The following is an 11126-nucleotide window of genomic DNA, read 5'->3' as shown; positions in this document are numbered from 1 at the left end:
ATATATATATATACATATATGTATGTATATGCTGTCTTCTTAACAGAATATAAGCTTCTTGAAAGCAGGTTCTTTTTATTTTCTTCTTTATCCAGGGTACCTAGCACATAATAAGTTTGTAATGAATGGCTGTAAAATGTTGAATGTTGAATTAGAGATTAGTATTCTATGCATCTAGAACACACTAAGTATTTTTAGATCAAAGAAAGAATTTTCTGTTTTTTCTAGTTGGAAATTAATTGAGATATACCTATTTTCTTTATATTTTTGGCTATAAAATTATTTGTTTGCTGATAAGTCCCTTAGCTAGTTCCAGATAAAAAGTAGATATCATAGAAAGCACAGATTGAATAAGTTACAGTTGCTGATTTTAAAGGCAGCAAAAGAGAAAAGGGCTCTTTGACTATAATCCTGAACTTACTGAATGACTGAAATGAGAAATGAGACAGTATTTTAAAGTCAAAGACAATAAGGAACCACATTAATATATTTTGAGAAGTATTACTCCATTTCCTCATCTGGATATTCTTTATACAAAAATGAAATCACAAGGTTATTACTGATGTTTTCCATGATTACACATGTAAAATCTATATTAAATTGTTTATCATATTAGGAAGAGAGAATGGGAAGAAATATTAAAATTGTCTTTACTTGTAATTGGGGAGAATAAAATATTATTTTAAAAACCAAGTTAGTACGTAACCCTTCCTCTGTTGCTGTATTAGTAATGTTTTAGTGTTGTCTGAAATTTTTGTCCTCTAGATGTTTTTGTGTATTTTCTAAAAATATTTCTAAAGTCATATTAACACAAATCCCTGCATGTAGCATTCATTAAAAGTAATTTGTTTTTGTTTTTAAACAAAGAATATTCTGAGACTCAGTAGCACCAGTTAATGTTTGATAATGTTTGATAATGCCTGAGTCTTACTCCTTCAGTCCCTCCAAATGTACTACAAGTATTTTAACCAGTGAGGATATTAGAAATCTATTGAATTAAAGCTCAAAGAATCTTCTTGTATTCTTTGAATTATCTATGTTTTCTACTGACTCAACTCACAACCACTCCAAGTCTTTCATCCTGTATAAATCTTGAACCATTTCTGTCCAAAAATGCTCTATAAATAGTCTACTCAATATTCTAGAGTTATAGAATGAGATTATTTGATAACTGGAAGATACTTTACATGACCATGTGTTTTAGTCCATACACAAATTGAATCTCCTCCATAACATAAAGGTTGTTTAAAGCTATCAAAAAAGTTTAAAAGTGATTTCCTTCCATTCCAAAAGCAGCATGTGCATATTTGTGTCTGGGGGGTGAGAGGGAAGAGAAAATAAGGACTTTCTACATTATTTTAAAAATATTAAATCAATTTTTCAAAAGTGATAATCTACTCTGGACTTTAAATATATAGCATACTTTTATTGTCAGTACAGACATTCAAGAATTACATGTATCAGTTGTATTTTTCCATTTAGATTGTGGATGGCCAATAGTAAATCCAAATGTTGTACTTTAGAAATGCCAAGCTATGTTGAAATAAATTTATAATTGCCAACTTAAATGAGATAGGGTGGAAAGAGTTAATAATGTAACCATTAAAGCTATAACTTTGAGATGTGCTTGTACTCTGAAAACCATTTTCTTAATTATTTTAGATTAACACTTGTGTCCATGGGAGGAGGGAGAGAAAAAGGAGATGGAAATGTATAATCTGAAACCTTAGACAAGGGGACTGGCCTGGATTGAGATAACATTAAAGATTTTATTGCTGATACATTATAAATTATTTCTATTATAACGGCCCTGTGGGTATTACATTGTCAGTTCACTTTCACTATTACATCACTTAATGTTATTAACACACTTTGGGGTATAATATTACAGTTTTATCATGAAAACCTTAAACACTTACAACCAAAGTACTGAATCAAGTTATTATCCTCACTGACCAGACCTGTTTTATTGTCATTTTATCAGTCATAAAATCTAAGATTCAATTTGATTTAATAGTTAAGTAAAGCCTTGGTCTACATATGTTTAATCTTCATTGAAATATTAATATAAAGTAATACCAAGATGACTTCATTTTATTAAAGGTGAGGTAACTTAGAAAACCTACATTAAGATCTCTGCACTACTTAAGAAGGTTGACCTAACCTCTTTGCACCCCTGAATCATCAACCTACCAATAATATCCTGATGATTTTTTTGAGACTTCTTAACTCCAAAAGCTCCTTCTGAACATTCCTTCATTTCCTGGAGGATATGCATTAAGACATAAGCAAATTCTGAAGATAAGTTTATCAAGAGATAATGTCTAATTTTCAAATCAAATACAATGAAGATGCACAATTTGGGAGGATCTAGACAATTGACATCTTGTTCTGAAAAAATAAATGGAGAGAGATTTTTCAATCCTTTAACCCAAACTATTCTATCTATAAAAATAGCATGGCCCGTATGTGCAACTTTTGACACTCAGTTAACTTCTCAATGCTCTACTTAAAACTCTAAGACAAAAAACTGCAGGGAAAACGTGCCAATCTAAATTGATAGTCTCCTCATTTAGAAGTTTTCTATATCAGAAAAATAGTTACATTAAATCCTGAGCATATTGAGAGGCATCTAGACATAGTGAATAAAGGAATATTTTTTTGGGGAGTAAGAAAAAATTTTTAATAGCTGAGATTAGTTAGTTGGCCCCAGAAAAGACAATCTAGCTCTCATTATCACTGGCACCACTCTCAGAATTAATGTTATAGGCCAACTATAGACCAGCATTTTTGGAGGAACAATCATCATTAGACTTTCATTACAATAATAAAATCAAGTATCATAGATTCGGAACTGGAAGTTACCTTAGAAACCATCTAATAATAGATGTTGGACTAAAGGCAGATATGCCTCTAAGCTATCCGCAATTCACCTCCAAATGATATTAAAATAATGTCTCAAAAGGAATTCTGGAGAAACCAAACCAACAAAAGGATGAGGTAAAATAATTTTATTGCCCAAAGCAACTTGGAAGATAGGGAGAAATAGTGTATCTCATGGTTCCTTAAATCTTTGGTAGAATTCACTTGTGAATCCATCTGGTACTGGGAATTTTTTCTGAGGGAATTCATTCATGTGTTGTTCAATTTCTTTTTCTGAAGTGGAATTGTTAAATATTCTCTTTCCTCTTCTGTTAATCTGGGCATTTTGTATTTCTTTAAATATTCATCTATTTCACTTACATTATCAGATTTATAGCCATATAATTATGGAAATAACTCCTAATAAATGTTTAATATCTTCTTCTTTGGTGGTAATCTCACCCACTCCTTTACAATGCTGGTAATTTGTGTTTTTTTTTCTTATTCTTTATCAAATTAATCAATGGTTTGCCTCTTTTATTGATTTATTTTTCAATAACAAAGTCCTTTCTTATTTTGGTAGTTCAGTGGTTTCCTTTCTTTCAAATTTATTCATTTCTCCTTTGATTTTCAGGATTTCTAATTTGGTATTTAATTGGGAGTTTTTAATTTGTTCTTTTTCTAGTTTTATTTTATTTGGAAACCATTCAATTCATTGATCTGTTCTTTCTCTGTTTTACTGATATAAGCATTTAGAAATACAAAATGTCCCCTAAGTACTACTTTGCATACAAAAATTTTTGATATATTGTCTTCTTGCTGTCATTTTCTTTAATGAAATTATTAATTGTTTCTATGATTTGTTCTTTGATCCATTCTGTCTTTAATATATGGTCATTTAGTTTCCAATTATTTTTAGACTTTTTCTACAATCCTTTGCTCAGTAAAATTTTTATAGTATTGTGGTCTGAAAAGAATGCATTTAATATTTCTGCTTGGTTATGAGGGTTTTGTGAACTGATATATGGTCAGTTTTTGTGAGGGTGCTTTGTAGTGCTGAGGAAAAAATGTATATTCCTTTTTATTACCATTCAATTTTATTCAGAGGCCTATTAAAGTCTAACTTTTCTAAAATTCTATTTACCTTGTTAGTTTCTTTCTTGTCTATTTTGTGTTTGATTTACATAATTCTAAGAGGGGAATTTTATATCTAAATTCTTACATCAAGTAGATCAAGGAATCTTGGATGAAACTAAAAAATAGAGGGGAAAAGCAAATTTAAAAATCCATAATTAAACAGCAAATTGGAAATCTCAAAAATCAAAGGAGAGAGTAACAAAACTTAAAGTAAAAAATAAACATTGAACTAATAAAATAAACTAGGAGAAGATTTTATGAAAATAATTTTAAAAAGATAAACCATTGATTAATTTGTTTTTAAAAAAGAAAGAAATCAAATTACTAGTATTAAAAATAAAAATGGTGAATTTACTACAAAGGAGATGAAAATAAAGCAATTATTAGAAGCCATTTTCCCACTTATATGTCAATAAATGTAACAATCTAAGTGAAATATGTGAATACTTACAAAATTTTCAATTGTCCAGATGAACAGAAGAGGAAATAGAATACTTAAATAACTCTGTCTCAGAAAAAAAAATTGAACAAACCATCAATGATCTCCCTGAGAAAATATACCATGGACAAGATTGTTTCACACTTTAATTCTACCAAACATTTAATTTCAGTACTGTGTAAACTATTTGGAAAAATAGGCAAAGAAGAAATCCTACTAAATTACTTTTATGACAGCAGTAATAGTACTGATAACTAGCCAGAAAGAACAAAAACAGAGAGAGAAAACTATAGACCAATTTTCCTAATGATTATTGACACAAAATTTTTAACAAAATACTAGCAAAGAAATTATAGAAATAGATGATACATTATGACCAGATGAGATTTTGCTTCAGGAATGCAGGGTTGCTGGGGTCTGATTGCAGACTGAATTATACTTTTAATTTTTGCATTCTTTCTTTTCCCTTTTTGGGGTGGGGATCTTGTGTCTTCTTTCACAATATGACTAATATAGAAATATATCTTGCATGTTTACCCATGTATCACCTATAAGAAATTCTTCATCTTCTCTATGAGGAATATGGAAGGGAGGGAGAGAATTTATTTATTTTATTTATTTTTTTTAAACCCTTACCTTCTGCCTTGGAGCCAATACGTAAAGGCAGAAGAGTGGTAAGGGTAGACAATGGGGGTCAAGTGACTTGCCCAGGGTCACACAGCTAGGAAGTGTCTGAGGTCAAATTTGAACTTAGGACCTCCCATCTCTAGGCCTGGCTCTCAATCCACTGAGCTATCCAGCTGCCCCCAGGAGAGAATTTTGAAGTCAAACTTTTTTAAAAAGCCAAAAAAATTGCATGTGATTGAAAAAAGTCTTTTTAAAAACAAAATTAAAAAGCCATCCAATATAAGCCCTTCATTTTTTGGACTAGGAAAACAAAGCCTATGAAATTTTAATGGCCCAGAGTCACATAGAGAATCCATTGTAAAGCCAGGAGCAATATGCAGATTTTTGATTGCTGGTTCAGTCTTCTTTCCACACAGTTCAGTGCTTTAAGAAAATTGATATACCAGTATATGTAAGAATAACTGACATTCTGATAGCAATTTAAAGTTTGCTAAATGTCTAACATATATATCACATGATTTAAGGCTCACTATAACTCTTTGAGTTAGGTACTATAGATCTTGTTACTATCTGCGTTTTTACACATGATGCAATATAAGCACAGCTCATTTAAGTGGATTGTCTTTAGTTTATAAGTAGCAGAGGCAAGATTGGAGCCCTTTTTTTCTATATTAAAACCATTATGCTATCTCTCCAAGGATACATTGAGTAGTTTCAAAGGGAAAGAGACCAGAGAAAAGGATTTTGCAATATTGCGGCTAGGAGAAAATGAATGTCCAAATATGGGTGTTGAACAAGGAAATGAAAGAGGATATAAAGAACCATTTGCAAAGGCAGTCAATGCACACTTGTTGAATGAATGAATGCTATATTAAATGCCACCTTTCTAAAAGCCCTGGTACTTTTAACTATGACAGTCAAAATGATTACTTGTCATTGCAAAAGCAACATATTATCAGGGAGTCATCTCGTTACAACCCAGTAATATAGATGGATGTCACTCTTCTAATCCATACAACATTTAGCATTTTTGCTCATGGGTGGAAAATACTGCTCATGTCAGTGTTATGAATCAGAAACTAATTGACTCTGAACTAAAACCCAAACACTGCATCTTTTTAAAGCTTTCAGCACAAAATCATCAGGAAATAATTCCTTTTTAAGAACAACATAGTATCACATTCAAAAAAAGAATCATAAATGGATTGAAAGGAAGTCAAAAAGCTAATGAACCAACTTAGCAAATATTAAATAATGGCAATGCCATGATTATTTGAATGACATAAGTGGTAAAATCCTGAAATCCCAACTGTGTTGTGTCATTGTTTTTCAGGAAACCTCATGCCATAGGAGAAATTCACATGAGCCCTATGTATCAAAGACATTTGTTAACACTAAATCTTAAAGAAAAAGTTTGATGTTGTTTTATCTAACAGCAGTCATCTAAGAACCTAGATTATGAAGTAAAAAAAAAACAGTAATATGTGTGAATCAGAAAATTCATTGAAACTGGCTGAAACCATGATGCTACTACTCATAGAGTTCAGTTTCTTCAGTGGGTTAAAATTTGTGTCAAAATTAATATCTTGAAAAGTGAAGAAAGAAGTGTGGTAAGGTGGAAAAAGGAGTCAGGTCACTTGGCCTATGTTCAAAGTTTGGATCCTTTACTAACTAGTTGTGTGTCCTTAGGCAAGTCACTGAAATTTTCTGCACTTAATTTTACTTATTTGTAAAAAAAGAACAACAACAAAAGTTTGACCAAATTACACTAAATCTATAATCTTAAGTGATCTTTAGAATTTGTTAGATCAGGAAAATCCTGACTGTCTAATCTAATCCTTTCACTTTGCAATTGAGGAAGATTCAACTCAGAGAGGTAAAGGAATTTTTTCAAAGCCACCCCAGTGGGTGGAGAAGTCATGCAGGGAACCCATGTCTTCTCATCCCTAGTCCAGGATTCTATTCATTTCACTGAACTGTGTATGTAAGAAGAAATAAATGATAATTTTTTTTGTCATTTTCTTCTATCATTTACATTTCAAGAACAGTTATCTTTCATAGAAGTAGCTATATTTTTCAAAGAGAATTCAAAATCATAGAATCTCATGAGATAGTAAATCATATAACAAACAATAATTCTTCCACTAACATATCTGAAAAGTAATTATCCATCCTTTACTTAAAGATCTCCAATGGTCAGGAATCCCTTACATCTTGAGACTACCTATTTTATTGTTGGATAACTCTGCTTCTTAGGAATATTGTTTTCTTCAATTGTGTTTAAATCTTTTCAATGTTCACTCATTAGCTTCAATTCTATTTCCAGGAGACAAGAAAAAATCTAGTCTGTATTCCATATAACAAACTATCATATATCTAAAGATAATTTTCATGTGTCTCCCACCCATGTCTTCTCTTCTACAAGCTAAATATTCACAATTCCTTTCATTCCTGTTTGTATAGCATTAATGTGAGATCCTTAACCATTCTGGTTGCCCTCCTTTATATTCATTTTAGCTTTCAACTTTCTAAAATGTGGTGGTAAATCTTTTAGAATAGGGTTCATAATAGCAAGTTACTTTAATCAAATTAATGAATTACTAGTAGCACAATACTGGGCTTCTTTCAGGGAAAAATTTATGGTATTTATTAAATAAATATAATAAATTAAATAAAAATAATGTGATATTCAAATAGGATGTAAACTAGTTTAAGGAATGGTCCCTGGAGCAGAAAACCTACCCTCAATTTTCACATCTACTTCTGAATACATGTGTGACATTAGCCAAGTCACTTTGCAATTTGAATCTCAGTGATCTTATTGATAAAATGAAAGTTTTGGTTTAGTTGGCTTCTGTTATGATGGTAATTAGATGAAAGGTGTTTGGGATAAGGGAATTGAAAGGAGGATGATTGGAGACTTGGTAAGTGGGTAATCTCAGTTACAGGTAGGCTGGGATTAAAGGAGATTCAAGGTATAATAGGACTGAAGTCAGGAGTATAACACAGAAGGGAAACAGAGATCTTTGGGAGAAGAGAAGTTAAACTAAACAGATTAACACTGCAGGCTTACAGACTGGGACTTACAAACACAAGCTGACAGTAATAGACTAGACTGAAATTAACAAACAGGCTTTAGTTAATTTCACAGAAAGGGACCTATTTTGAAGTAACACCTTCCTTGAAGATGGATGCCCAGCTACCCTCTGAGCCCAGAGTATGTTGTCTCTTTCCCTCTTCTCCCCTCTTGATAACTAACAGACAAATTACACTAAATAGAACTATTGAAACACAAAGGGTTTAATTGTTTGAAGAATGTTTGTTAGGAAGGGTGGGTTAAAGGAAAGCCCTATCAGTTATCTCAGGAACCTCAGGTGGGGGAAGGGAAGTAAAGATGGAGTCTGAGTAAGGACTTGCCTTACTCAGTTTTACAAAATGCTATCTAAAGGGAATAAAGGTGATTTGATTAAATTATAAATAATGCTGTCAATTAGATAACTCTCCACAGATTTAACTCCTCTCTAATTTCTCTCCTTATAAACTCCACAGCCACTAAGGTAAGGGAGGGAAGGCAGGGTGGTATTAGGAAAGGAAGATATAAAGGGTCTATCTAAAATAATAATTTCTTAAGTAAATATATCAATGCTAGGCTAAATTTCAATATTGAAGCTAAATAGTCTAAGAGCTCGCTCATTGACTTCCTCCCTCCAAGGAAGATCCAGTCAACTGCCTCTCTCAAGATTCTAAAACCTCTAACAGCTTTTTGGAACTCAGCCAAAGCTAGAAAAAACTATATCCCCCAATTCTGTATACTACACTTCACAGGTTCTATCAAACTCTAACTTAATGATCCTATTAATTATCATTCCCTCAATCCAAATTGTTATTTTTTTTTAAACCCTTGTACTTCGGTGTATTGTCTCATAGGTGGAAGAGTGGTAAGGGTGGGCAATGGGGGTCAAGTGACTTGCCCAGGGTCACACAGCTGGGAAGTGGCTGAGGCCGGGTTTGAACCTAGGACCTCCTGTCTCTAGGCCTGACTCTCACTCCACTGAGCTACCCAGCTGCCCCCAAATCCAAATTGTTATTTACTGGCTCTGCATTTGGCACTGTTTTAATGTTGCAGGGCATTTTTGCCTTTTGTATGGTGGCATGGAATCCCAGTTTTCTGGTTATTAAAGATCCTTTCATCCTTCTAGGTAGAAGTGAAATTCTTTTGCTTTTTGAATTTCAGAATTTTAAAGAAGATATGAAGTGAAATGAACATTTAGAAACTGATGTAATAAATCACACTGAGTCATTCCCTAATTGATAAATGGGCAAAAATATCAATAGATAATTTTTGGATGAAGAAATCAAAGTCATATATAGGCATATCAAAAATTCTCCAAATCACTACTGATCAGAGAAATGCGCATTAAAATAATTCTGAGATTTTATTTCACAACCATTAGATTAGCTAAAATGATAAAAGGGCAAAATAATGGAGAGGACATGGAAAAGGGGGACACTAATACCCTCTTGGTGAAAATGTGAACGGATCAAATAATTTTCTAGAGCATTTTGGAATTATGCTGAGAGTGTTATATAATTGTGCATACCCTTAGACTCAACAATACCATTGCTGAGTTTATCTCACAAGGAGATCAGGGGAAAAGGACTCATCTTTTCCAAGATACTTATAGCATCTCTCACTATCGTATCAAAGAACTGGAAACTGAGATGTCCTTCAACTGGCGACTAGGGAGGGACAAACTGTGGTATATGATTGTGATGTAATATTACTGTGCTGTAGGCAATAATGAACAAGTTAATTTAAAAAAAAATACTTGGAAAGATCTACACAAATGTTGACGTATGAAATGAATATATCCAAAAGGACATTATACACAGATATAAGATTAATATTTGAAGAATAATTTGTGAATGTCCAACTAAAGAAAATGAACTGAAAAATAGAAACACAAAATATACTATATATATACATATAAAATATCTCTTTGTTGGATTATACCTTCTTATGGTGCAGGGAGAGAAGAAGGGGCTGAGATATTTGGAAATACATTCTCTTAAATTAATTTTTTAAATAGAAAAAAGAAAAGTTAAAGAAAAAGTTAATAAACATACTCAGATAAACATGACATTGGTTTTCATTATAACCATAGACCAGATTTAAAAGTAGGTGCTTTTCAAGACATGAAATATCTATCTAACATAATATAAAGCAGTTTAATTTTATAGAAATAATTGCTATATATTATTGTACCCAGATAGCTTTATCTTTCTTGGACCCTGGACTCCACACAACTTCTTGATTCACATCTCCCTATTTTGTCTCTACTTGAGTCATCACTTTCCTTTATTTCCCATGAGCCCTTGTGTTCTCCCCAGCTAACAGGTCACTTCTTGTTTTGTCTTTGTAGGACCCAGGCCTCCAAGCCACTTCCAAGTTTGTTGTATCTATAATTCTTCCTCTTCCAATACCCTCTAGTTCTCCTTTAGATGAGATTTAGTTCCCTAGTGCTTAGCCCAGGGTCTGGAATATAGTAAGTGATTAATAAAAGTTTTATCAATCAAAACAATTCCTTAACTCCAATGCCTTCTGTTTTCAGTTTAAGCCTCAACCATGTGAGTGATCATACTTTATACAATATCCCACTCCCCAGCAAAATTTGTCTAGTGTGAGAAATCCTAGTTATATCTTTGAAAGCACTTAACAAAGTCATTCAGAATGACCATTAATTTTCATAGTTCTATATTTCTTATGTCTTGGATTTCCCTTTTTAGTCATCTTTTTGTTCATTGTGTCAAAAATACTAATCTATAGAGATTTCATAAAGAAAAATTCTTAATCCCAATCTGTTACTATATGACTAGTACATTATGTCAAGTAATTTCTGAATCACAAAACATGTTATTTGTGTATTTTAGAAAAACATGTTTTTTCTCAAAATTTGTGTTTTTCAAATTGGCTCCAAATATGCAAAGTTATTGTAAATAGTTTCATTAAACAAGAAGAATGAACAAAAGAATTGTAACATTCAGGAAAAGGGAATTATCC

Source organism: Gracilinanus agilis, chromosome 2, assembly GCF_016433145.1.
Source record: "Gracilinanus agilis isolate LMUSP501 chromosome 2, AgileGrace, whole genome shotgun sequence".
Taxonomy (NCBI): Eukaryota; Metazoa; Chordata; class Mammalia; order Didelphimorphia; family Didelphidae; genus Gracilinanus; species Gracilinanus agilis.
This window is presented reverse-complemented; position numbering follows the sequence as displayed.